We start from the raw sequence: 27,263 nt of genomic DNA, 5'->3' as shown, positions 1-27,263 counted from the left end.
TGGGGGCCCTGAGGCCTGCCTGGTGCCATACCCGCACAGCTGTGCCTCCTGGCCCGAGTCCACGTTCAGAGTGGCCACAGGCCAGTGACCCTGCATAGTACCTGGCAGAGCTGCTGCTCAGATTGTTCTCATCCCGTCACCCCTGACATAGGTGCCCGTTCCTGCTAGTCGAGTGCGGGGGGCTCGGGGAAAAGGCAGGGGTGAATGGCACAACCAGCAAACACAGATGATGCTGCCTGCACTTTTGATGCTGAGACAGACTGCTTTGTGGGCCGTGTTTGAGCACAAACAAGCTCAGAAATATTGTCTTTTCTCATCCCCGTCGGAAATTTAGAATAGTTATATATTAATATTTTTATTTTTACAGCAAGTTGTCAGGAAAAAGTGATTTTTCCTTATGCAACAAGTTGACTTGATGTAAATGGTAAATTCTGTCCATCAACTTGTCAACAGTGAAAAACTTTCAAGATGTATAAGTAGAAGTGAAACTGGAGAGTTTTCTACCTCTAAGGATCTTGTCTTTTAATTTGAAAATCATTTTATTTGCATAATCATATATTTAATCTGTATATGGAATCATCCATGACACAGTAGGGGAGAAGAGCAGCAACTGTGAATTCTAGGTTAATGCAGCTCATTGACATGAATCCAGAAACTCACACAGAGCTGGTGGAGAACTTCATCAAATGATGCATTTGTACATATACAAGCTTAAAAAGAAATTAGAAGTTCAACTCGGCAATCATCTGGTCTGGAGACTTGTGTTTAGAAACTCCAGCTTGCTCGTGAATGGCTGTTTTGGTTATACGGAGTTCCCGATTCCCAGTGGAAAAGATTTGAGGCACTGACGTGCATCTCTGCCCTGAGAGCAGGGCAGGTAAAGCTTGTCAACTTCAGGCATCTCCTCACAGGGAGAGAGTCACCCCCCAGGCCCCATCAGAATGTTAGAGTAAATAAGTCAAATCAAACGTGAAGGATCAGGGGCCACTTTGTAAGACTCCATGAGAAGTTATTCTCAGTTTGAGAATATTCAAAAGAGGGAAAGCTGAACCTTTTTGCTGAGATGTTAATTGAGCAACTGTTCCTGGAATTTGCTAATCGTGACACAGAATGCAAGCCCAAATTTGTTGTCCAGACACGTTCCTCTGCTGACAAAGGCAGGTGATGATTTTATTCTATTTTAGGCTGGTCCAAGAAAAGAAGGAGAACACGGATCAGCGGGCCGAAGGGATTGAGAGCAGGGTGGGCAGGGGGAGCTTAAGCAACTTTCGTCGTTCTCAGTCCTCGAACTCCCTCAAGCTGAATCCCGCCTCCTCGCATGCCGGCTCCTGCCCGCCCAGCAGAGGGCGCTCCAAGCCCCGAAGGAGGCGGCACAGCCCCGCGCGGGAAGTAGACAAGCTGGGCTTCATGACTGTGGTATGTGTCTGCCTCCTTCCTGCCGCGTCCCTCCCCGAGCACATAGGTTTTCTTTTGTTTGTTTGTTTTTTCTCTTTTAACCCAGAAGAAAATCAGGTACATTTGCTACGCTCAGAGGTCTAAGGTTTTTAAAACTGCCTAGTCTTGAATCGGGCTTCCCTAGTGCCTTAGACGGTAAAGCGTCTGTCTGCAATGCAGGAGACCCGGGTTCGATCCCTGGGTTGGGAAGATCCCCTGGAGAAGGAAATGGCAGCCCACTCCGGTATTCTTGCCTGGAAAATCCCATGGACCGCGGAGCCTGGTAGGCCACTGTCCATGGGGTCGCAAAGAGTCGGACACGACTGAGCGAAATCATTCCATAATCGCACAGCAACAAATTAGTCTTGATATCTGGACCCCTGGCTTAGGAATCTCAACTGGTCTGCTCGCTGATGGGCCTGGCCGCGCGCTCAGGCCAGCTCTGCGTGTAAAACCAGGTTAAAAGCCCGGTGCCCCAGGGCCCCAGTGAAGAAGTCGGGCTTCCTCAGTCTTCCGAGTCTGAAAACGAGATGACGACCTAGGGCTTTTGGTGACAGTGTGCGGCTCTAAAGCACATGTTCCAGCTTTCTTCCATGTTTAGCTTAGGTTTTGTGAGTGCATTGCCGTTTACCCCATGAAATCATGTTTACAACACTCTGCTTTGTAACTGCACTTGTATTATCACTATTTTTCGGTTACCACCGTTTCATGTTAGCTGCATTGTTAGTCAGCATATAATTAAATTAACTGTGAACCATTTAGCGGCATGTGAAGTGGTAACTAGTCCATTTTGTGGTCTTTTGAGACACTGTTTTTATAATTTGCATCATTGGCTAATTAGTTGATATTTAAAAATCTTTGACGATTTCTCTGTAGTTTCATGATTGATTTCTTTCTGAGTATTTGTGAAAGAGCAGTTCTGTATATTCTGTCCTGCTATTGGAGTTCTCTGACGGTGTGTCTGCTTTCATCATTGGTTTCGATTTCCTGGCTCATCCTGTTGTCTGCTTAGTGGTTGCCAGTCCAGACCCCAGCTCCCCACCACTGCCCCGCCTCGCCCCCGAGGCTGCAGTTGACCCATCCATCTCCCCTTCCCCGTCCTCCCACCTGCTCTGGTCATAGCAGTGCTGTGGTCCACAGCAGGTGTGCCCCTAGTCGGGTTTGTGCTTTGTCTTCATGTCTCATCACATGGTGTTTTTCCCCCACAGCAGTAACTTTGAATTAGCATATCACTATGCAGATACAAGCATAATGTAGATGGATCCTAAACCACATATCGTGTGTAATTCATCAATGAGATTATACTTGCATGAAGGAATGATCTTCTTAAGTGTAGAATGAATGGACTTTTGACACAATATCCTTTCTGTGTTGGTGCTTGTATTGAAGACTATAAATCTCATCAGCTTTTGCACAGTTAATGTCTCTACTAGACTCGTTAAAAAAGCATCTTCTATGGTTAATAAAATGTAAAGACTGCACCTGCTATTATGCTAGCTTTCATTCTTACATATTTTCACAGGGAACCTGCTTTCATCAATTTATTTTGAGAAGTTTTAAATCAAATTCTAAGTAAGCATTTTATGTTAATGTCCAATAGGTGATTCGATTTGTTCAGTGTTCAAATAGGTATTATGGTAACTTCCTCATCAGTTAAATTACTATTTTAAAGTATAACGTGTTTTATGAAGAGAAACTAACTTATAGAGAAGTTTGGCTGAGACTAGACAACTGTTAAGGGCCCTTTTTGTACAGAATGCTGTGCTTTAATAAATCATGATGTTGTAATAGAATTGTATCTTCCTGAATAATAATTTATAGTGTTTCTCTAGTACATCTTGAATAGCTTATTTAATTTCTGTGGTCAAAAAAAATGTTGTTTCCAGTTACATGTTCTCTAAATCTTCATCTCACTTATATGTTTGCCATCATTTTTGCTATACTGTATTTGTCTATACTGATTCTTGAATTTTTAGCTTCAAAGTCTCAATAAATCTGGTTTCTCTTCATTTCTTTGCATGCATCTATCAGCCTAGTGATTTAAGGAAGCATTGTCGAAAGCTAAACTATTTAGTAATTTAGCATGCCTTTGTTTCTCTGCGAAGTATTAGAGAGTCATTATCATTTTACATGAATGAACACTGTGTGGTCATGTACTGGTGAATAATTGACATTTTAGTGGAAGTAATGAAACTCACCCACCACTTAAACTATGCTGACGGTTCTGTTGGAAATAGGTCATTTGTTGGGACAATTGTAACAGTTTGCCTATCTCCCACTTGTTTGCCTTCTAATCATCTCATGCTTATTTATAATAGACATAGTATTTATTATTTTAAAATTTTTCTTATTTTTTTGGCTGTGCTGCAGAGCTTATGGGATCTTAGTTCCCCAACCAAGGATCAGACTAGTGTCTTGGCAGTGAAAGTGCCAAGTCCTAACGTCTGGACCACCATGGAATTTCGGCTTAGTGTTTTTTTTTAAAACAAATGACTGAATCAGAGCCAGAGAAGTTAGATTTGGGGGAAGCCAATTTAATGACGGTGGGTAGCAGTGTGCAGAAGACTCTGTGCGCCAGGCACCGTGTCGAGTGCTTCCCGAGTCAGTCATCTAATCCCGCAGACGCCCAGGTGAGGTCCAGGCTGCTGTTATCCCCATTCAGCAGACAGGGACACTGAGGCTTAGAGAGGCCGAGCACCGTGCCCAGGCTCCCACACCTAGCAGTGTGGTTCAGACTGGTCCGATCAGAGCCTGGACACTAACTGTGGTGCCATCCAGCCCTCTTTGCTCCGGAGGCTCTCGTGTCCATCACAGCATCCCTGATGGAGGGAGCATCAAGAGGGAGCTCGCTGCCTCTCCCCTTTGGTCACTTGGTTGAGCCCCTGTTGTTGGAGTCCAGTGCCCCGAGGGCTGGCCTTCCTTGTCCCTCTCCCACTCCCAGCCTGCTGATCGAGCACTCCTGGGGCCTTCCTGCAGGACTCGGGCAGCCGTGCTCCAGTTCAGGCAGCTCAGTGCCCGGGAGCCCTTCTGCTGGGCACAGCAGAGCAGCGCCATCATCCTGGGGTTGGTGACCTGGCTGTGCCGCTCGCCCGCTCTGTGGCCCGCTTTGCCTTCCTGTTAAGTGAGGACACGGCACTGCCCATCCTAGGCACGTGGGCACCAGTGGGGCGGCGCCCATCCTGGGGGAGGGCAGCCAGGCTGGGGAGCCAGGGGCCTTCCTTAGGAGGGGGCCCGGGGGAGGGACTGGCCGTGGTCCCTGACTCTGAGGCAGGTGTTTGTCTTCATTGAGTCCATAGTCAACCCAGGTGTGTCACTTCCCTGCTCTGTTCTTTGTTGTTTTCTGATTTTTATAAATGCTTATTTTACCTTGCATTTGAGATTGATCCCTGTTCAGTTCCATGTGGATAATTTCTAGCCTTTGTAGCTGTCTGTTGTCTGAGGTTTCTTGGTAGAGATCAGGGGAGGGTGCCCAGTTTATCCAGCTGCTGTTAAACGAGTTCAGCTGTATTTTACACTAAGTCACTTTGTTGTCACCAAGCTCCTGTGGGGCTGCACTGGCTCAGTATTCTTTACAGAATCCCATTAAAAAGGACTGGTTAGTAGGTTAAAACAACACACTCATTGTTTATAAAAATGCTTGCCATGCATGTTTCCTCAAACCTCCCCTGCTTAACCACACGCCCAAATGTATAAGTGAGACCTGTCTGGACCCCGAAGGGGTTCATCAGTTCCCCTTGCCGTTGCCACCACTGTCTTTCCTATCTTCAGACCCAGGACTAGCGGAAAAGCTGGGGGTCCAGATGAGTTCATTTTGTTTTAATTAGTTTATTTTTTAATTGAAGGATAATTGCTTTACAGAATTTTGCTCCTTTCTGTCAAACCTCAACATGAACCATCCATAGGTACACATACATCCCTTCCCTTGGGAACCTCCCTCCCAAATCCCTCTCCATCCTACCCCTCTAGGTTGATACAAGATTATTTCTTAGTGAAGACCTAGGAGAGCTTTATGTAAACCACAGTGAGCAAATGACACTCAAACTGGGTGTAAGCACTTCAGTGTGTAGCCCCCAGTCTGTATGTTACTGAGAAATACAAGCCAGACACATGGTGTTCGTGCGGAGGGCTTAGGTACCTTTTCTGTGTTTCACTTGTTGTCATGGGGTCAGTAACCTGCATCATCACTACAAATGATCTTGCGTGGTGGTACAAGCTCTTTCTTTTTCTCCTTCAAATAGAAAGGTCTGGACAGCTTTGCTGAGAGGTTTCTTACTCTTGCTGGTGGTGCTTCTGAGCAGCATCTGGCGATGAGCACAGTCCTTTCATCAGGGCAGTTCATGCCATGCAGGGTTCACGGTGCTGGCGTGGCTCTGCTGTCCTGCCTGACAGGGCCATCTGGTCACTGGATTCCAGGGAGTGCGGAGCCCGGCTGCAGGGAGGCTCCCGGCCGGTGTCTCTGAACTCAGTGGGGTGCTCTCACTGCTCCATGGCCCTGCTTCTCTTGAACAAACAGTCCTTTAAGATGGCATTAAGCTAGAACAAGGCTTTTTTTTTGGTACTTGGCGGATAGCATAGCTAATATATTTTCAAATAAGTTTCTGGTTATAATGTAAAGCCCGTGTGATTGCCTTTCTCGACAGTCTATTGTTAGCCAATTTTACACTTACCTCACTCCCTCAGCTGCCAGCTTTACAGGAAGAGGTAGAAGATGAGAAGACCACCATCAAAGGTGAAACCTTGACCTCCGCCTTGCTGCGGTCCCTTCGGCTGGACCGGCTCATGGCGTCACTGCGCACAGCCAGAGACAAGGACATCAGGGACGCCCGCAAGTAAGGGGCCTGCTCGCCTGGTGGTCAGTTTCAGGAGCCCTGCGCCTCTTGTCTTGAAACAGTTGCAAGGATGATTGTAAAGGAATCCCACTGGATTCGGTGCCTGTGTTTAGTGGTGAACTTGAGGTGCTGGGGTAGAAGAGCTCAGTGACCTCAGTGATTTTAGAAAGCATCTGTCTCTACGTATTGACTCCTATGGGAGATTTCTTCCTGCTCTTGCTAGAGGTCTGCCCAGCCTGGGGGGCATTCCTGATGGTTACGGCTCCGTGCCTCTCGGATTTGCTCTTGAGGGTCCCTCCCTTTTCCTCAGGGGTCTCCTCTCAGGAGCCTGTCTGTCCCCTCCTGTGACTGACACTGTCCTCATTCAGACCCCCACCTGCTGAGCTCCCGTCTTGAGCCAGGCAGCACTCGATGGAGGGCACATGTGGTCACCTGACCAGCAGCCCTACACAGTGACCGTCGCTCTCCTGCCACGGCCGAGGACGGTCACCCTGCAGGAGGCAGGGGGAACGGCCCAGAACTGAGGAGCTCCCCTTCCCTGGGAGCATTGTCACCTCTCGAGCAGCAACCCTAGGGAGAGTCGGAGCGACCTCTGCACCAGCTCGTCTGGAGTGAAGCCCTCCTCAGGGGAGAGCTCCAGTCAGAGAATCTCAGCTTCCCGGGGCCGTTGTTTATGGCCCGAAGTCTGCATTGCTTGTGTGGAGTGTGGTTGGTGAAGGAGACTCCACTGTCTGCTGCGAGGTTGAGGCGCGGGTGATGCTGGGTGGCCGGTTCTATCCGTAGGTCTTGTGGAGGGGTGTGTGTTTGCACAAGGGTGCCGGTTAAAGGTTGTTTTCTCTCCCCGAAGCTCGACAGGCTCTCAGGATGGCCCTGGGGGCAACCCCAGCAACAGCAACAGCAGCCAGGACTCATTGCAGAAAGCCCCAAAGAAGAAGGGCATCAAGTCCTCCATCGGTCATTTGTTTGGCAAAAAGGAAAAGGGCCGGCCTGGACACAGCAGCAAGGAGGCCTTAGGACCAGGTGGGTGCTTCACCGTTCAGAGGGAGGAGGGTCTGCATGCATGTCCCTTCTGTGTGTCCCCCACTCTCTCCAAGAGGCTCCTGTCACTCACGCTGGGTGTCCTCCTGATAGGAGTGGAGGAGGCGTCTGTCTTCTTTAAGGTCTGAGATGATCAGATCAGTTGATGAGTGGCTGGGTGGGTGGATGGGTGAGTTCAGAGTGGATGGATGGATGGACTGGTGAGTGGATGGATGGATGAACAGATGGCTGGCTGGATGGGTGGATGAACGGAGCATGGAATGAATAAAGCATATGTTTGTACTCCACTGCTAGAAACATACTCTACGAAATTGACTGAGGTAGGAGCCGGGCAACGATTTTTTCCTCTATAACACTGACAGGCATTTGGAAATGGTCTAAGTGCTCATCAGTGAGGAGTGAAGTACAATCTGTGGACACCCCACAAGGAACAGCACCCCCTCCTTCCTGCCGCTTTCCCCATCCCCAGGAGCTCATCAAGGGTTCTGCCCATGCCCCCTACCCCAGCCCACAACCACGCAGGTCCTCCTGGGGTCTCCTCATCACACAGTGTTATCATCAGGCCCCCATCTCTCTCGGCTTCATCTCCTTAAGGACAGGGTATGTTCCTGCCTCTTCAGCCAGATATTTGTTGAGTGTCTTCTTTTTGCTGGGTGTGGGATTTACAGGGTAAGTAAAACAGATGTGGTCTGGAGCACAGTGAAGTGAGAAGAGAGAAAAAGGAGCAGATTATTAAATGCTATTCCTGTTAGTAATAAATACAACACTGAGATGGATGGTGCATTGATTATATACCAGATGCTGTGTGTGCCCCTTACCAAGCAGGTGCTGCCACCTCCCGATTTACAGAGGAGGAGACAGTGATGGTCATGTGGTTAGGGAATGGTGAGGGCAGGTTCACACCCACGTAGTGGGACCATGCACTTTGCTGAGCCCCAGCCACCTCTCTGGTGGATGCAACAGGAATGAGATGGTTCTATGGCATCACTGATTCGATGGACATGAGTTTGAGCAAACTCTAGGAGACAGTGAATTACAGGAAAGCCTGGAGTGCTGCAGTCCATGGAGTGGCAAAGAGTCGGACACAACTGAGTGACTGAACTAAAACCTGAGTGTGTGCTAAACTGCTTCAGTCGTGTCTGACTCTTTGTGACCCGAGGGACTGTAGGCCACTAACTCTTCTGTCCATGGGATTCTCCAGGCAAGAATACTGGAGTGGGTTGCCATGCCCTTCTCCAGGGCATCCTCTCAACCCAGGGATCGAACCCACATCTCTCGTTATCTCTTGCAGTGGCAGGCAGGATCTTTACCGCTAGCGCCACCTGGAGAGCCCCAGGGAACGCTGACAACTAGGAAATGCAGAAAATAAGGGCTGCTCCTAAGTTAAACTGGAAGAGCAGCAAGTACAGGTTGAAAAGAGGAAAACACACGATGAGCGACAACAGTGCCGACAGAAACAAGCCAGGATGTGTTCACCCACAAAGAAAATATCTGTGCCATTCGGAAGAGGAGCCCGTCAGCCCTCGCAGGGACAGTTGGAACTGGAATGAAAACCGAGGCCATGGTCAGCAGTGCCCACCCACACGGCCCGAGTGGCGTGGTGTCACTCACCAGCTTCCTGCGTCCCCAGAGCTGCTGGGGGTGACATCTGAGTGCTGAGGCCGGGCAACGTCCCCGAGTGAGCTAAGGCATCCCTGCTCTCCTTCCAGTGGTGCTGCGGGGCCCTCTGTGGGCGGCCACCCTCATCCCCTGCTCTGCCACCTGCTGGAGCCCAGCTGTCCCCCTGGGATCCTTTCAGCCCTTGAGCTTGAGTGTTCCCAGCCCTCTGCCACGCCGGACTGGGACGCAACTCCGGACTTGGGCTTGAGATATCAAGGAGACCGTGAATCTGGAAGGACACAGCCCTGGGGCCCTCGAGTGACCACATGAGAAGAGCAGGAGAGCAAAGCCCCCTCGGGGAGGAAGCAGAGCTGGGGAATGTGCCCATACCCACCGCTGCCTGCGGCACAAGTGCCTCTTCTTTGCCTCTCCTTGGCCTGAAATAGACCCCAGCTGCTGGTGATCCGCAGGTGATTCCTAAAGATGCACATCCTGCAAGAGCTATTGTCCTGCTGCTCTGGGGCTGCCTAAGTGTGCTCAGGAGCGTCAGACAAGTGGGGCTGCCACACGTGATGCTGGGGGAGGGCCTGATGCTGGACTAGGGCCTGATGGCGAACTAGGGTCTGATGCTGGGGGAAGGTCTGATACTGGACTAGGGCCTGATGCTGGGGGAGGGCCTGATGGCGAACTAGGGTCTGATGGTTGGGAAGGTCTGGTTCTGAACTAAGGCCCTTTGCTGGGGGCGAGCCTGATGCTGGAGGAGGGCCTTATGCTGGGGGAGGGCCTGATGCTGGGGGAGGGCCTTATGCTGGGGGAAGGCCTTATGCTGGGGGAGGGCCTGATGCTGGAGAGGGCCTTATGCTGGAGGAGGGCCTTATGCTGGGGGAGGGCCTGATGCTGGGGAGGGCATTATGCTGAGTGAGGGCCTGATGCTGGAGGAGGTCCTGAAGCTGGGGGAGGCCCTGATGCTGGAGGAGGGCCTTATGCTGGGGGAGGGGCTGATGCTGGGGAGGGCCTTATGCTGAGTGAGGGCCTAATGCTGGAGGAGGGCCTGATGTTGGGGGAGGCCCTGATGCTGGAGGAGGGCCTGATGCTGGGGGAGGCCCTGATGCTGAGTGAGGGCCTAATTCTGGGGGAGGGCCTGATGCTGGGGGAGGCCCTGATGCTGGAGGAGGGCCCTGATGCTAGGGCAGGAGCATCTGATGCTGGACTAGGGTCTGATGCTGGGGGAGATTCTGATGCTCGACTCGGGCCTGATGCTGGGGGTTAAACATCTGATGCTGGCGGGAAGGTGTGATGGTGGCGGGCAGCCTGCTCCCAGATGTACACAGAGTTGTGATTATAAATCTCTATGAAAAATCTTTTTTTCATACTTTCCTGACCACCTTGCTATGTTCTTTTTTTCTGAAGCATAATTGCCGTGCAATATTGGTTTGATTTCTGACGTACATCAGCATGGATTAGCCATAGGTGTCCCTGTGTCCCCTCCCTCTTGACTCTCCCTCCCACCTCCCCCTGCTACATTCTTGTTTCTATGGATATATGGATAATAAAGACTGTTGACTAAAGTAATATAAAAAGCTCCCACACACAAGCGTGCACACGTACACTCCTTAGTGCATCATTCGGGTCCGCGTCGGGTTGCCCTCGGCCACCCCGCCCTGGGATCCACGGTGAGCCTCGACACCTGTACTTTGTTCCCACCCTCGGCCCGCTGCCCACGCCTCAGCAGCAGAGGGGCCCTGTCCCTGCAGATGCTGAAGTGATGGAGTCCCTTGTCTCCGGAGCCAAGGACATGAATACCAGGTCGGTCGTCCTTTGGGGACACCTATACTTCCGCCTTCTAGCCTTTCCATTGTATATCCATTTCTCTTAACAGAATGTCCATGTGATGACACAGGCTCCCATTACCAGCTCTGGTCTGTTCTCTTTGAGAGTACAGCTTACCCTCGGCACTGTTTATTGGCAGTGGGAAATTTGGCTTCAGTACTTCATTGAAAGAAAGCAGTAAATAATACTGTGATAAAAATAGTTCAAAAGTAGACTGTACATACTTTGTCACATATTCAGGGAGTTCACAAAAGATTAATAGAAAAACAGTAACAATGAATTGTACACGTAAAGGCAGAATGCACATGTAAAGAGACATGCCGTCTGTGTCTACCAAGATATCAGCTGCATAATAAGGCACCGTGATCTGAACGCATCTCTTGCTGGCTTTTCTAATGTGCTGCTGAAAAAGTAAAAGTTACTATCCCAAATGGCTGTGTCATTGTAAGGCTCGGAGAACCACACTCTGAAAAGGACATTCAGGGACAGCCTCCAGTGGACTGGCAAAGTTTATTATCCAATTGTGTAGTTTTATAATTTTCAGGGAATAGAGCATAAGACAGCCTTGCACGTAGCCATTTCAGATAAACATCAAAGCATTTAAGGACAAAATACAGTTCCCACCGCCCAAGCCATAACATAGCTTTGGTGAAACTGTAAAGAGAGTCTTATCATGAAACAACAGTCCTTGCTCTCAGAAACAGGTGTTGAGAAGGAAGGCTTTGAACGCCTCAAGGCTGGGCGTATAACCCTTCGTTATCCGTTCCCAGCCTCAGGCACTCCGTGAAGGCTCATAACCCTTTGTTATGCTCATTCCAGCTTCCAACCTTCGTCAAGAGCAGAGCAAATACATTTGCTCAAAGCCTTCTAGCTCCTCCACAATCATCAAAATCTAAAAATGTATGCCTAGGTCCATGCTTTAAACATGTGTACAAACAGATGTAAAAAGATGATTTACATCAGAAAAATAAGGCCTTTGTCAGAGCTGCACTATGCTGTCTGTCTGTCGGGGATGTGGCGCCCTCACTGTCCAGCTCAATGGCTCTGCAGCGGGTGCAGGGCATCGGGATTGGTCCTCGAAGAGTCTCACCGGAGAGCAGGGATCCGGGTCCAGAGACTAGGTTACAGGAGAGATTTTCATAGTTGTCTTCTAGTCCTCCTTTCAGCCCAAACTTCATCAGAAGCTCACACTTAACACCCAGTACTTTGAAACCGCTTCATGCTGCAGACAAAAAGCATTTCTTCCTAGAGAAAAAGTACAGTTTAGGTCACTCATTAAAATACAACAATTGGTTGAAATTAAGTTCGCTCATTTCAGAGTGATTGTTGGAGAGCTTGGTTACATTCTGGAAGGATAATGCACACCGTGTCATGATGATTTTACAATCGCAATAAAACCCCTTCTCTCATGGTTTAACATTTTAAAATTAAACAAGAATAATTACAATAAATGTATCATTTACAAAAGCCCTATATTTGTTCATAGGATTTATACAGACAAGTATTACAATACATTCATTTGAAAGACTAAAATCAGGTATCAGAACATGAACTGATCTGAAAGGATATTCATAGCCTGGATATACAAGAAAAAGTAAGTATATAAATGAAGTCATAAGTTTACATAAATATAAGAAACATTAAATTTTAAAATATTTTCTCTATGGTATTCATGAATTTTTCACTAATTAAATACTCTGTAATAAAATAACTTAGGGTCCATATAACAAGTATTAACAGATTAAAGATTGCATCAAGTTCAAAATGTAGTCTTTATCGTATTCTGGATGCTGTATAATCCCCTGCAGAAGTAGTGCGGGTAAACTGGAAACAAACACACAGACGAGTCAGTCCTGAGATGGCAGCTGGTGCCCGAGCCCCTCCCCTCCAGACACCCCCCCTACCCCATTCTGGGCTTCCGCTGCTTTGAGAATTCAAAGAAACGTGAAGGACCAAGCAGATCAAGGAGAGAGCTCTGTGGCTGACTTTATTCTGACATCTAGCTAAAAGATGCTGGTAAAAAAACTTAAAACCCAATCCAGCTTTCTAGCTGAGACATGAACAGGATAGAGCAGACAGCCTCCTGCTCTCAGAGCGGCTCGAGCAGGGCTGAGCTCCCGGCTTGGACCCACCAGAGGACCACCCAGAGCAGCACCTGCAAGGGAGGGTGGCCCCTCAGCTGCGGCCGACCCCCAGATACCAGTGCACTTCTGTGTTAAAGACTGGCCTCCGGATGGAGAGGCCAGGGCAGGGCAGCCTTGTGAACCCTGATGCTCTGGGCCCTGTTCCCTCCGAGAACGTGTACACAGGGCATGGCCAGCAGCGCTGCTGCTGTGGGAGGGACACCTGTGTGCACGGACGCGAGGGAGACTCGGGCCGTGCTCTGACCACTCAGGTGGCAGCCGGGCGCCACGGTCACGTTCTCTGCTCCTGAGGGCTCTCCCTGGCGCGACCTCCGGAGAGCTGCTGACCCTCCACTCCTAGGGAGTGGCCTCCGTGCCCCCGCGGGACCAGGCCGGCCTGTACTCACCCTAAAGCTCGGCAGGAGTAAGTCCTGACTGTAGCAGAATCCGGCCTCTGCATTCCTGCCACGCTGCTTGGTCCCACGAGCATGGGAGGAAGCGTGCAAACACAGACTGCGGTTAGTCGTGCAACATCACACGGGGCACAAGGACACACACACCTGCAGCGCCCACTCCTACTGAGGGTCTGGGGAAACTTCCAGAGGGTGGATGAGCTGGAGAGAGCGAGCCTGGGGGCTGCCACGTGGGGGTCCCTGACACCCGGGGGCTGGGGAGGGGCAGTCACACTAGAGCATCAACGGCACATTCGATGACAGAAATGCCGACATGGGGACAGCGACTCCACAGCTACTCAGCTATTCACAGAGCTCCAGATTCACATATTCGACACAGTCTGTTGTTACCCAGTTTTACACTTACCTCATTCCATCAGCTGCCAGCTTTACGGGAAGAGGTACGAGATGACAAGACCACCATCAAATGTGAAACCTCGACCCCCACCTCTCTGTGGTCCCTTCAGCTGGACCAGCTGCAGACGGGGTGCTGTGCATGGCCAGCCACGAGGACATGAGGGACGCCCGCAAGTAAGGAGCCTGTGCACATCGTCGTCAGTTTCAGGAGCCCTGTGCCTCTTGTCTTGAAAGTGATGGGAGGATAATTTTAAAGGAATCCCAGTGGATTCAGTGCCTGTGTTTAGGGATGTGTGTGTGTGTTTATGTGTGTGTGTGCGTGTGTTTTCTGGTAGACAGGTTTCTCTGGATCTGGTGTTAAGGTGGACATCTAACTCTGCGTGTGTGTGTTCATCTGCGCGCGTGCACAAGTGGGTTTTTCTTTGCTCTGTTGCTATGCGTGGCAAATTCTAGGATGTTCTGGTGGCTTCATAGAGAACAATTCAAAGTACGAGGATTTTCTGACCGCAGTGGGTAATCTCAGTTCTGTCAGTCAACCAGAAACAACAGTGACTACAGGGAAAATGCCTTATCTATAAAATGTGAAAAAATATTTTAGTATTCCAGAAAAAATTTCAGTTGAATATAGTTTAACATTTATGGTATTATAGATGAGAGAATCAGCTTATTTCTCAAAACTATTTTCTTCCTATTAAGCCCCAATTTGTCTCAAAGGTATTCTTTTAATTGCTAAATTTACACAGCCAATGCACCCACTTTCAGAGAATTTTTGAGGGTTGGTGAATCTCAGATTTTCACGTTCTGTGGAAACTCCCAGGGAGAGCACTGCGGGCTCACCAGGTGCTGGACGTGCTCCATGAGGAGTGGAGGCCGAGGCCGCCGGGACCCTCCGCGTCCCTGTTGGTCACCGCAGTGTCCTGGGCGTGCAGGGACTCCCCTCGGGCATCATGTGCCTCCTGCTCTAAATGCTGTCTTTCCTCTTCCCCTTGGTGGACGCTGTCATGCGCCAGCTTGCAGGGGAAGCCGAGTCAGCAGGTTTGCTGAGCTGTGTGTGTCCTGAAGCCTCCCCGTGGGGCTCGTCCCCAGCTCCAGGCTCTGAGCTGAGCAGCGCTGCAGGAGTGGGGCATGGTGTTGGTGAAGGGGAGCCCAGCGAACCCTCGTAGGAGGTGCTGGGCTGTGTGGACGGTCAGTCTCAGAATACAAGGCCACACCTGTCGTCTGGGAGGTGCCACATGTGTAGCATTTGATGGGAAGAAGCTCACACAGCCATCTTGTTAGGAAAGACAGCTTGACCGTGGTGCTCATGTCCTGCTCTAAAGTGCCCCTGGTCATCCACAGATGGTGTGGCTTTCTCTTGGGTGTGTCTGTTCCCCATAGAATTCACTGTATTTCCAAATGTCTTTCTCCCGTGACTCTAATTTGAAGGCGAGGAAGCATGCCACGTCAGTTTACTGCTAAGCAAGTGTTTTAACGAATTGCACTTGGGGACTCAAATTTGATCCTCGAGGGGGCAGAGACGGTCCTAGCTAAGTAGCCCCGCAGGGCGGGCCGAGCAGGGTCGTCGCAGCAGAGCAGGCAGCCCCCCAGGCTCGTCTCTGAAGCTGTCTCTGTAAAGAGAGGCTTCAGCGGAGAGTGGGCCGCTGACAGCAGAGTGATGCGATATCTTATAGCCGAGGAAGGAAATAAACCCCAGCAGAAGCCAGGCGAGTCTTCCATTTGCTTCTGGATGGTGGCTGTGGTTAGGACGCAAACTCCAGGCATGTGGTACATGCTCGTTCCCCTGGGATACGGGAATTTTAAAAGTTTGCCTTCTTTTAAAACTCTCCTTGAGCTATTAAGGGGCTTCCCTGGTAGCTCAGATGGTAAAGCATCTGCCTGCAATGTGGGAAATCTGGGTTTTATCCCTGGGAGATCCAAGATCCCCTGGAGATAGATATGGTAACCCACTCTAGTACTCTTGCCTGGAAACTTCCATGGATGGAGGAGCCTGCTAGGCTACAGTCCATGGGGTCTCAAAAAGTTGGACATGACTGAGCAAATTCACTTTCACTTTCACTTTTTGAGCTATTAAGATACATATTGTGTTTTCTGTTATAATTATTCCTAGAAAATAGAATATTTCCTATTCTAGGAAACCTAAGGTTGACTTAAAGGAACAGTTACTTGAAATTTGATGTGAAGCATTTCGAGCTTTAACCATACATAGACTTCACAGTCTTAAGTAAAGTCTGATGCTATTTGAGTGTATTGAAAAGCCACTGTGTATCTTTAGGGAATTCCCTAGCAGTCCAGTAGCTAGAACTCTGCACTTCCACTGCAGGAGGCCTGGGGTTTGATTCCTGGTTGGAGAACGAGGGTCCTGCAAGCCATACAGTGGCCTAGTCCAAAAAGAATAACCAGTACCTTAATTTAGCACATAGCTAGTTAGCTGAGCAGCAGTGTAGGATAGAAACAGCCCCCATCCAGCCCTCTCCTTGCTTGCTGTGTTATAGTGTTCTGTGTTGAAAGTCTGTGTTGCTCTTTGGGTGTCTGCTGTGAAATGGTGTGCATTCCTGACGCTCTCTCAGGGACAGAGTCCTCTGCTCAGATCTCGGTGTGGTTTCCTCTTCTACATGTCTGTCCTCACTGTTTAGAAAGGGAAGAGTGGATGTTTTTCCTTGACTACCCTCCTCCCTTGGATGTACAGACTTCTGAATCCTTTAAGGTTGGCAATAACTCTTTCATCGGGAAGGAGGCAATTCTGTAAGGAATTGCGGGGACTCATTCAGCATTTCATGACTCAAGTGTTCTTTGCAATATGTCTGAACTCTCATTAAGTAGATGGTTTAGAAGATTAAAGGAAAATGGTGAGATACATACTATTTCACTTTTCAAATTTATAAAGAGAATAAATACTAAGGTTAACTTGTTTTATACCCGTGTGTAGTAGTGACTCTTGAATTTTGAATGTTTCGTTACTTGTAGGCATGAGTTGCTGGAGGAAGCCCGGAGCCAAGGCGTGCCTTGGCACAGTGGGAAGGGCCAACTGTTGTGGTCTGGCTGGAGGTGTGTATGCGCCCCACCCCCACCCGCACCCCAGGCCTGGGCTGGGTGTGTCAGTCCCTCCACAGCCACGCATAACATCCGACCTCCTGTCTCCTGTCCCCAGCTCTGGGTCAGGATGCCGGCCTAGTAGGTGGCTGCTTGCCGAGCCAACGTGAAGAGCAGCGCTATCATGTCCACCCTGTCGCCCTGTTGGATGCGGAGATCCAGCGTGAGATCAGCATCAGCAACCCATTGCACCGGCTAAAGCTGCGGCTGGCGATCCAGGAGAGCATGTCCCTGACCAGCCGCTCCGCCTGGTCCAGAAGGGTACGCCTCCCTCCTTCCCTAGGGAGGGTTCGCGCCCAGTTTGTGTCGCTTCCGGGGTTCTCTATACAGACATCCACTGTTCTAGCTTAAAGTTCTAGCATTCAAAACCATGACAGCTTTGCATTTGCGGCAGTAGTGTTGTTACAAGATAGGTGAGTGAATACTTCAGACAGGTTATTTTTGTAACAGCTGGGCTGCAGTGGCATTGTTAATAGAGAAATGGGAGTTTTTGAAAACATAAAAAAGGGACTTTTGAAAATGTGAAAATTGTTTTAAAAAAAAGGAAGTTTTTGAAAATGTATTAAAAGAAATGTAAATATAAATGTCAAGAAAGTGAAAGAGAAAAGGCTTAGCCCCCAGGCTGCATTGCTTTTCCCTTATTTGCCTTGTCGGGCCTGTCCTCTTCGGCAGTTTCCTTTTTGGGAGCTGTAGACCCTGGGCTCTCAGGGTTTTAAGAGTCCATACATCTGCCAGGTCGCACCAAGTCGTATCGTGCTCATCCAAGTTTCCTCCACGTGGGAAGACCTTGAAAGTCCTGTAAGAGGGTCCTCCCAGTTGGAAAAATTAAAACGCATCTGGTGGAAATGTGGATTGTTGCCAGGAGATCAGGGCCGGCCAGCTCCTCATTTCTCGAGTGCAGACTCAGGACACAGCTCAGTCCCCACGCTTGGTGTGTCCACTCTGGAGAGGAACCCTGGGGAGGAGACGTGACCTCCCAGATGTACCTGCCCTGAGGACCAGGTGGAGCCTGACTCGGGCTCATGGTTATTTTACACAAAAAGCGTGAAGGCTTTCTCGTCCATTTGTCTTCCTTGTTTCTAAGTGTGAGCGTGAGGGTGGTCAGCTCACCCTGCACTGATGCACTTGTTCTCAGCATTATCTGCTCTGCTCTCTGTGCCCCAGAGGGTTCACTAGAGCCACCTTTTTAGAAATGAAGGTGCTGAGGGTTCCCCGGAGGTTTTCTTAAAGTATCTCGGTAAAGGGAGCGTTTTATGAATTGAGTTTAATGGGTGGTGAACTCAAGCAGCATCCCCACCTCCGCCCCCTGCCGTGAGGATGGTGTTGGGGGAGGGGCGTGTGAAGAACCCCTGATGAGCTCTTGGGGATGGGGAAGGTGGCAGGAAAGAGGGGGAGGGCTGTTCCTTGTGGGGTGTCCACAGATTGTACCTCACCCCTCACTGATGAGCACTTAGGCCGTTTCCAAACACTTGCCACTGTTCTGGAGAACACAATCATTGCCCAGCTCCTACCCAATTTTGTAGACTATGTTTCTAGAATTGGAGTGGAAACATCTGCTTTATTAATTCCATCCTCTGTTCATCCACCCATCCATCCATCCAGCCAGCCAGCCATCTGTTCATGCATCCATCCACTCACTAATTCATCCATCCACCCACCCATCCACTCACTAATTCATCCATCCATCCACCCATCCATCCATCCATCTACATGTCCATGCAGTCAGCCAGTCATCTGTCCATCCATCTATCTACTCACTAATTCATTCATCCACCCATCCATCCATCTTCCATCTATCAATCCATCCATCTATCTAACCACCTGTCTGTCCGTGAATCTATGCAACCACCCATCCATCCATCCGCCCATCCATCCACCCACCCATCCACTCATTTATCCATCCATCCATCCACCCATCCACTCATTTATCCACCCATCCATCCATCCATCCATCCATCTATACAAACTTCCTTCCTCCCTCCCCTGATCCCTTCCTTCCATCCTTTGTTCCTCAGTAGAACTTTATATTTTTGTGCAGATTGGTATTTTATTCCTCTTAAATTTAATCATAGGGTATTTCTGTTCCCCCACCACCTTGCTCTTTGGGATTGCATCCTTTCTCCACTGCACTTTCCAGCAGTTACATGATTCTCTTGCCAACAGTGACTCTGGAGAGTGTCAGCGTCTGACCCCCTGGCACAGCAGTTCTATTATCACTGTGTTTCAGCTGACACTCTTGGGTGTTTCAGGTAGGCCATCGTATCATCCTTAATCAGTGGCTATTTTATTTCCCTCTTTCAGCAACCACAGTTATTATGGAATATTCTTGTCTGATAGCACATGCTAGAACTTTCAGAGCATTGATAATTAATGGAGGTCATCACAGCATCCTTGACTTGTCCCTGACTTTAATGAGACCACTTGGAACACATCATGATTCAGTGTGACTTTGGCCCTTGGCTTGAAATAGATGTTTCTATAGATGTTTTTAAAGAGTTTTTAGTGGGAAGATGTTCAGTTCTATCCAATGAAGTGGGCAACAAAGGATGAGATGGTCAGCTGGCGTCACACACTCAGTGGACATGAGTTTGAGTAAACTCCAGGAGATAGTGAAGGACAGGGAAGCCTGGGGTGCTGCAATTCATGGGGTTGCAAAGAGTAAGACGACTGACTTAGCAACAGAACAACAATAACCACAGCGGGAAGGTGCTGAGGTCTATGGAATCTCCTCTTCAGCATCAAGTCAGCAAGACCACACAGGGAGTAGACTGTAGGAGGCCATGATTCTCCTGCCCTGGCCTGTAACTGCCCCCTTTGCCACACTACTTTGCAACGTTTCCCGTTATGAGGCACAGCGTATTTCTGCAGCTTCTGGGCTGGCCTTGTGACTTGGCTTGGCCAACAGAAAGAGGCAAAGTGACAAGCCTCACAGGGCCTTGAGAGCATTGCTCTCTGGCCACTTCCCTGTGAACAAGCCCAGGCCAGCCTGCTGGAGGATAAGACTCCCATCGTCACCCCTGCCAACAGCCAGCTTGTCCATCATGAACCGTGCCTACCCTTGAGCAGCCAAGCTCAGCTGACCCACCAGCTGACTGTACATGCAGGAGTGTCCCCACTGGAGATCGGCCACACATCTGGCCCCAATCAGCTCCCCGACCCACAGCCTGATGAGAGATAATGGGTGGCTGTTTGCAGCCACTAAGTTCTGGGTGGTTCACTGTGCAACAGTAAATAATCACACAATGGCTGTTCTCTTTTGGCCTGTTGAACATGAACTGATGTTTACTGTTGTGTCCTGGAAATCATACAATGAGCCTGTATGTGTGATTGGGCCCAATTTTTTGACAAGCAGCCGAGTTGCCAAAAACTCAGCAAATGTGACCAGGCATTCTTTATCAGAATTGGCTAAGACTTTATAAAATCGAAGGCTCTTTTTTTCTTATTGCTTCAAAAAATGCTGCTACTGGGATTTCCCTGATGCTCCAGTGGCTAAGACCCCATGCGCCCAATGCAGAGGGCCTGGCTTTGACCCCTGCTCAGGGAATTAGATCCCACATGCCACGACTAAAGATTCCACGTGCTGTGACTAGAAGATCCAGCACGATGCAGCTCAGACCCAGCATGGCCAAATAAATAAGTATTTAAAAACTGGTGCTGGAGTCAACTTGTGGGAGAGGATGGGGTGTGGTCCCTGGGTTGCCCAGGATGCTGGGTTCCAGGTGTGCAATGCTTAGAGGAGAATGAGCATGATCTCCAGAGTGAGGACACAGTGGCTGACACCCAGAGGTCTTAGGCCCGATAGACACAGCCAGCTGAGGCCACTTTCTGACTGAGGAGGTGGGAGGGGGGCTAGCGACAGTTGTACCATCCCATAGTTGGTCACAAAGTCTAAGCTGAAAGAAGCTCCCAGAATACTGCTGTCCCTGAGGTTTTGCTGTGGTGGTTTTAAATTATGTCCTCAAGTTTGGGGGTATTCCTCTGCTCAGAAAGGAACCCAATCTGCCTCCCCTTAAGTATGGGCCGAGCTTAGTGACTCGCTTCTAATGAATAGCATAAGGTAGAAATGACAGCATGTTACTACTGAAAAGAGGGCCATCAGATGCATTTCAGACTCTTCCTCACTCTCTCCTGGACTTCCTGCCCTGGGTGAAGCCAGCCGCCATGTTGTGAGGACGCTCAAGCAGCCTGAGAAGAGGTCCATGTGGTGAGGAGCTGAGGCTCCACCAACAGCCCTGTGAGTGTGCCATCTTGCAGGCTGGTCTTCCAGCCCCAGAACAACCTTCAGATACCTGCAGCCTTACATGACATCTTGACGATAACCTCATGAGGGACTCCCAAGCCAGAATCACACAGCTAAGCCATTTCTGAATTTCTGACCCCACCAAAAGAACCTGAAATAATAAATACACATTATTTTAAGCCACTGGGTTCTGAGGCTGTTTGTTACACAGCGCAAGCTAACTAATATACTTCTTATGGTGGCTCTGGGTGGTGAGTTCCTCCATGTCAACTTGTTCTCTTTCATGGACTCAAGGTTCTGGCACGGTTTTCTCCACTCTAAGACACCACTAGCATAGACCTCTTCAGATCGGTTCAGTTCAGTCGCTCAGTCGTGTCCGACTCTTTGCGACCCCATGAATCACAGCACTCCAGGCCTCCCTGTCCATCACCATCTCCCAGAGTTCACTCAGACTCAAGTCCATCGAGTCCGTGATGCCATCCAGCCATCTCATCCTGGGTCGTCCCCTTCTCCTCCTGCCCCCAATCCCTCCCAGCGTCAGAGTCTTTTCCAGTGAGTCAACTCTTGGCATGAGGTGGCCAATGTACTGGAGCTTCAGCTTTAGTATCATTCCTTCCAAAGAAATCCCAGGGCTGATCTCCTTCAGAATGGACTGGTTGGATCTCCTTGCAGTCCAAGGGACTCTCAAGAGTCTTCTCAAACACCACAGTTCAAAAACATCGATTCTTCGGCGCTCAGCCTTCTTCAAAGTCCAACTCTCACATCCATACATGACCACTGGAAAAACCATAGCCTTGACTAGACGGACCTTAGTCGGCAAAGTAATGTCTCTGCTTTTGAATATACTATCCAGGTTGTTCATAACTTTTCTTCCAAGGAGTAAGCATCTTTTAATTTCATGGCTGCAGTCACCATCTGCAGTGATTTTGGAGCCCCCCAAAAAAAGTCTGACACTGTTTCTACTGTTTCCCCATCTATTTCCCATGAAGTAATGGGACTGGATGCCATGATCTTTGTTTTCTGAATGTTGAGCTTTAAGCCAACATTTTCGCTCTCCTCTTTCACTTTCATCAAGAGGCTTTTTAGCTCCTCTTCACTTTCTGCCATAAGGGTGGTGTCATCTGCATATCTGAGGTTATTGATATTTCTGCTGGCAATCTTGATTCCAGCTTGTGTTTCTTCCAGTCCAACATTTCTCATGATGTACTCTGCATAGAAGTTAAATAAGGAGGGTGACAATACACAGCCTTGACGTACTCCTTTTCCTATTTGGAACCAGTCTGTTGTTCCATGTCCAGTTCTAACTGTTGCTTCCTGACCTGCATACAGATTTCTCAAGAGGCAGGTCAGATGGTCTGGTATTCCCATCTCTTTCAGAATTTTCCACAGTTTATTGTGATCCACACAGTCAAAGGCTTTGGCATAGTCAATAAAGCAGAAATAGATGTTTTTCTGGAACTCTCTTGCCTTTTTCCATGATCCAGCGGATGTTGGCAATTTGATCTCTGGTTCCTCTGCCTTTTCTAAAACCAGCTTGAACATCAGGGAGTTCATGGTTCATGTATTGCTGAAGTCTGGCTTGGAGAATTTTGAGCATTACTTTACTAGCGTGTGACATGAGTGGAATTGTGCGGTAGATGGAGCATTCTTTGGCATTGCCTTTCTTTGGGATTGGAATGAAACTGACCTTTCCAGTCCTGTGGCCACTGCTGAGTTTTCCAAATTTGCTGGCATATCGAGTGCAGCACTTTCACAGCATCATCTTTCAGGATTTGAAACAGCTCCACTGGAATTCCATCACCTCCACTAGCTTTGTTCATAGTGATGTTTTCTAAGGCCCACTTGACCTCACATTCCAAGATGTCTGGCTCTAGATTAGTGATCACATCATCATGATTATCTGGGTCGTGAAGATCTTTTTTTGTATAGTTCTTCTGTGTATTCTTGCCACTTCTTCTTAATATCTTCTCCTTCTGTTAGGTCCATACCATTTCTGTCCTTTATCGAGCCCATCTTTGCATGAAATGTTCCCTTGGTATCAATGAAACCAAGCCATGCCTGCGGGGCAACCCAAGACGGGCGGGTCATGGTGGAGAGGTCTGACAGAATGTGGTCCACTGGAGAAGGGAATGGCAAGCCACTTCAGTATCTTTGCCTTGAGAACCCCATGAACAGTAGGAAAAGGCAAACTGATAGGATACCAAAAGAGGAACTCCCCAGGTCATTAGGTGCCCAATATGCTACTGGAGATCAGTGGAGAAATAACTCCAGAAAGAAAGCAAAAACAATACCCAGTTGCAGACGTGACTGGTGATAGAAGCAAGATCCGATGCTGTAAAGAGCAATATTGCATACGAACCTGGAGTGTCAGGTCCATGAATCAAGGCAAATTGGAAGTGGTCAAACAAGAGATGGCAAGGGTGAACGTTGACATTCTAGGAATCAGTGAACTAAAATGGACTGGAATGGGTGAATTTAACTCAGATGACCATTATATCTACTACTGCGGGCAAGAATCCCTCAGAAGAAATGGAGTAGCCATCATGGTCAACAAAAGAGTCCGAAATGCAGTACTTGGATGCAATCTCAAAAATGACAGAATGATCTCTGTTCATCTCCAAGGCAAACCATTCCATATCACAGTTATCCAAGTCTATGCCCCAACCAGTAACGCTGAAGAAGCTGAAGTTGAACGGTTCTATGAAGACCTACAAGACCTTTTAGAACTAACACCCAAAAAAGATGTCCTTTTCATTATAGGGGACTGGAATGCAAAGTAGTAAGTCAAGAAACACCTGGAGTAACAGGCAAATTTGGCCTTGGAATGCAGAATGAAGCAGGGCAAAGACCAATAGAGTTTTGCCAAGAAAATGCACTGGTCATAGCAAACACCCTCTTCCAACAACACAAGAGAAGACTCTACACATGGACATCACCAGATTGTCAACACCGAATCAGATTGATTATATTCTTTGCATTGAAAGATGGAGAAGCTCTATACAGTCAACAAAAACAAGACCAGGAGCTGACTGTGGCTCAGATCATGAACTCCTTATTACCAAATTCAGACTTAAATGGAAGAAAGTAGGGAAAACTGCTAGACCATTCAGGTATGACCTAAATCAAATCCCTTATGATTATACAGTGGAAGTGAGAAATAGATTTAAGGGCCTAGATCTGATAGATAGAGTGCCTGATGAAGTATGGAATAAGGTTCATGACATTGTATAGGAGACAGGGATCAAGACCATCGCCATGGAAAAAAAATGCAAAAAAGCAAAATGGCTGTCTGGGAGGCCTTACAAATAGCTGTGAAAAGAAGAGAAGCAAAAAGCAAAGGAGAAAAGGAAAGATATAAGCATCTGAATAGACCTCTCAGTTTACTGGATACCCTACTTAAAATGTATGCCAACTCTTTGCTTGATAAAGAGTGAGTTTGGGTTTCTGAGACTGGTGTTGTTCCTGAGAAGCAGGTCTCTGACCAAGGCTCTTCTACAGACCTCTGCCGGAGAAGACCCCAGAAGCTGCCTGACATCCATTCTATAGGGTTTGGTGGCAAGCTCAACACAGGATACCCCGTGTAGACAGAAGCCGTGTCATGGATAATTCCACGGTGGGATTATGTGACTGGCGAGAATGCCGAGGTAGCTTGAAGCAGGGGTGGGTTCCAGCACTGCCCTCTCCTGATGTCTTAAAACCGTCTCGTGGGAGCTTCTTCACACACAGGCGAGAGACAGGCACACACGACACCTTTTTCGTAATGAAGCACTTGAACGTGGCCAGCACCCAGGAGACCCCTTCCTCACCCCCAAGGGGAAACCACTACCCCAATTCTTGTCTGCTCACAACACTTCACTCCCCTGGCCCACTCTGTCCGCATGGACACCAAACTTGCCTCCAAACCCCCAGACAGAGTCAACCTGCAAGCAGTGCTTGGAGAGCTTTGACTGATACTCGTGGCTGACAGCTGACTGGAACAGGGGCAAAAGTGAAGCATCAGACACCCACCAGCATTGCCACATTGGACGCCCCCCCGCCCTGCGCCCTGACCCTGAGGCAGCCTGCACTTCTGCTCAGTGTGGGTGATGCAAACAAGATCACTCAATGTGGAAGCCGGCCCAGAGGGAAGTAACTCCAGGGGGCAACGCAACACCAGGGCCCCCCAGTCGGGTGTTCCTGAACCCTCTCCACACCAGGCTCCCTGGAAGTCTCCCAAGAACCCCAGCCATAGGGGGCCTTCAGAGGTGCCTGCGCTTGAAGAAACAGGAGGCCAGCCCCCAACCAGAACCACAGAGACAGCAGCCTGCCAACGACTCCTAAGCCCACTTCCAGGAAGACTGCTGGCAGTGATCACCCTCTTCAGGTGGGACACTGTCAAAGCACGTGACCCAGGAATCAGGGCACACACTGGAACACAGATGGCATGCTTGAGGCACATGGCACGGTCAGTGTCAACACCTGCCTCACATCCAGCCCTCCCAGGTGTGCAGTGGGGCCCGCCACCGCCTTATCACCCCCAGTCAGGGAAGTGGGTCTGGTGACCTCTCAAGGCCACACGCTGTCCGAGCAGTCCACCCCGAGCTTTCCGCTGTGTGGTCAGCATGCCTTGGCCCATGGCCCACATCCAGTACCGAGGTTCTTTGTAAATAAAGCTTTCTGGAACATACAGATGTTTCAGAACATCTGCTCATTTACAGAAAATCTATGCCTAACTTTGTGTCAAGACAATACAGCTAGTTCAGGAGCTGCTCGAGACCATGTGGTGGCCAGGAAGCTAAAAATATTTACACCCCGAACTCTGAGCGGCCCCGTGCTGCTCTAGTCACCCAGGCCCGACCCTTAGAGGAAGGCACCAGGCTCCCTCGGGAGAATGGAGAGTGGTCATGGTCCTCTTTGTGGACACTGAGGACACAGGACAGATGACTGACGCATGACCCAATGCCGGGCGAGGAGGTGGCTCGTCCAAAGCCTAGTTCCTACTCAGGGAGTCACCCCCACCTTGGCTCCCTCCTACAATAAAGCGAGGGGCCGGCCGGCGCACTACCAACTCCTCTCCCACTTGTTTATCTGGAACTTCAGTGGTAGCTTAGGGTCCAACCCCCACCGGGTCACCACCACCTCTGACAACTCTGCAGGCAGCTCAGGGCACGCGTTCTTCCACAGCCGGGGAGCAAAGCAGGTTTTACCTTCCAGTCTGGAGCTGTTACTTTCTCTCCCTCCCAGGCCGGATCCGATGCCCACAGTTAACTAACAGCTGATCCAGAGCACCGTGGCCTCCAAAAACCTGTGGCAGAGACCACACATCTGCAACTTCAGGGGTCTCACCCAGAAAACATCAACAAGGGAACACGGAGGCAGCAGCATGCCCAAAGGATCCCCCAGCGTGACTCTTCACCACTAAGTCAGAGAGAACTGTTCCAAAAACATGGCCAGAGTGAAAGCTTAGCAATTCTCCCAACTTTCTGATCAAAACAGCTTTTTCCCCTAGATTGGCCTTGGTCCTACACTGATGAGACTCTATTTGTTATTAGACAGTCAGCACCAGGCAGAGCACTGCAGGAAGCAGGGATGACACTCTGGTCATGGGGGGCGCCCCTCTCTCAAGCAGGTGCTGGCCTACGAGTGCGACAAGCCCTGTGATTCCGGGCTGAGTCTGATCTGGGCACAAGGGTGATGGGGTGGATTTACAGAGGAACCCGACCCCAGCTGATACCTCAAAAGAGTAAAGGCAGACATCTCAAGTTACCCAGCCTGGGAAACGCGCACCCGCTTCCCTGCAGACACAGCACACCTGCTCTGGTTTACTGTCCTCTCTGCAGGGCAGACACGGCCCCCAGCTGACTCAGCCCGGGAAGCCCAATAGTAGCCATATGGGAAATAGACCCAGGAAATGAAAATAGACCCAGGAAATGAAAAATGTCTTCGTAAAATCAAGATCCATGACCACTGAACGAACTCTGTGTTAGACAACATATGTAAGACACAGTATGGAAAAGAAAAAGACTTCTGAAGTAAAAAATGGGAGGGGAGAATAAGAAAGCTATTATTTTAACAGGATTGTCTGGTCAGAATACAAGAAGTCTACAAAACGAAAATAAAATAGAAGGTAATGCACGGTTGGATGACATCATTGACCCAATGGGCATGACTGAGGAAACTCCAGGAGATAGTGAAGGACAGAGGAGCCTGGTGTGCTGCAGGACATGGGGTCACAGAGTTGCCCACGGCTGAGCAACTGAACAACAGCAACAACACACGCTTTTGTGAAGTG

At 49.2% G+C, this 27,263-nt stretch overlaps 1 pseudogene; it reads left to right on the top strand.

Annotated features, from left to right (window-relative positions):
* LOC128052077 (liprin-alpha-1-like) overlaps positions 1-26,666 on the top strand; it is a 32,974-nt pseudogene extending 6,308 nt beyond the window's left edge.
* The last annotated feature ends 597 nt before the right edge of the window (positions 26,667-27,263 follow it).

Source organism: Budorcas taxicolor, chromosome 8 (genome assembly GCF_023091745.1).
Source record: "Budorcas taxicolor isolate Tak-1 chromosome 8, Takin1.1, whole genome shotgun sequence".
Lineage (NCBI taxonomy): Eukaryota > Metazoa > Chordata > Mammalia > Artiodactyla > Bovidae > Budorcas > Budorcas taxicolor.
Note: the sequence above shows the minus strand (reverse complement) of the source record. Positions and strands in the feature narration are given on the sequence as shown.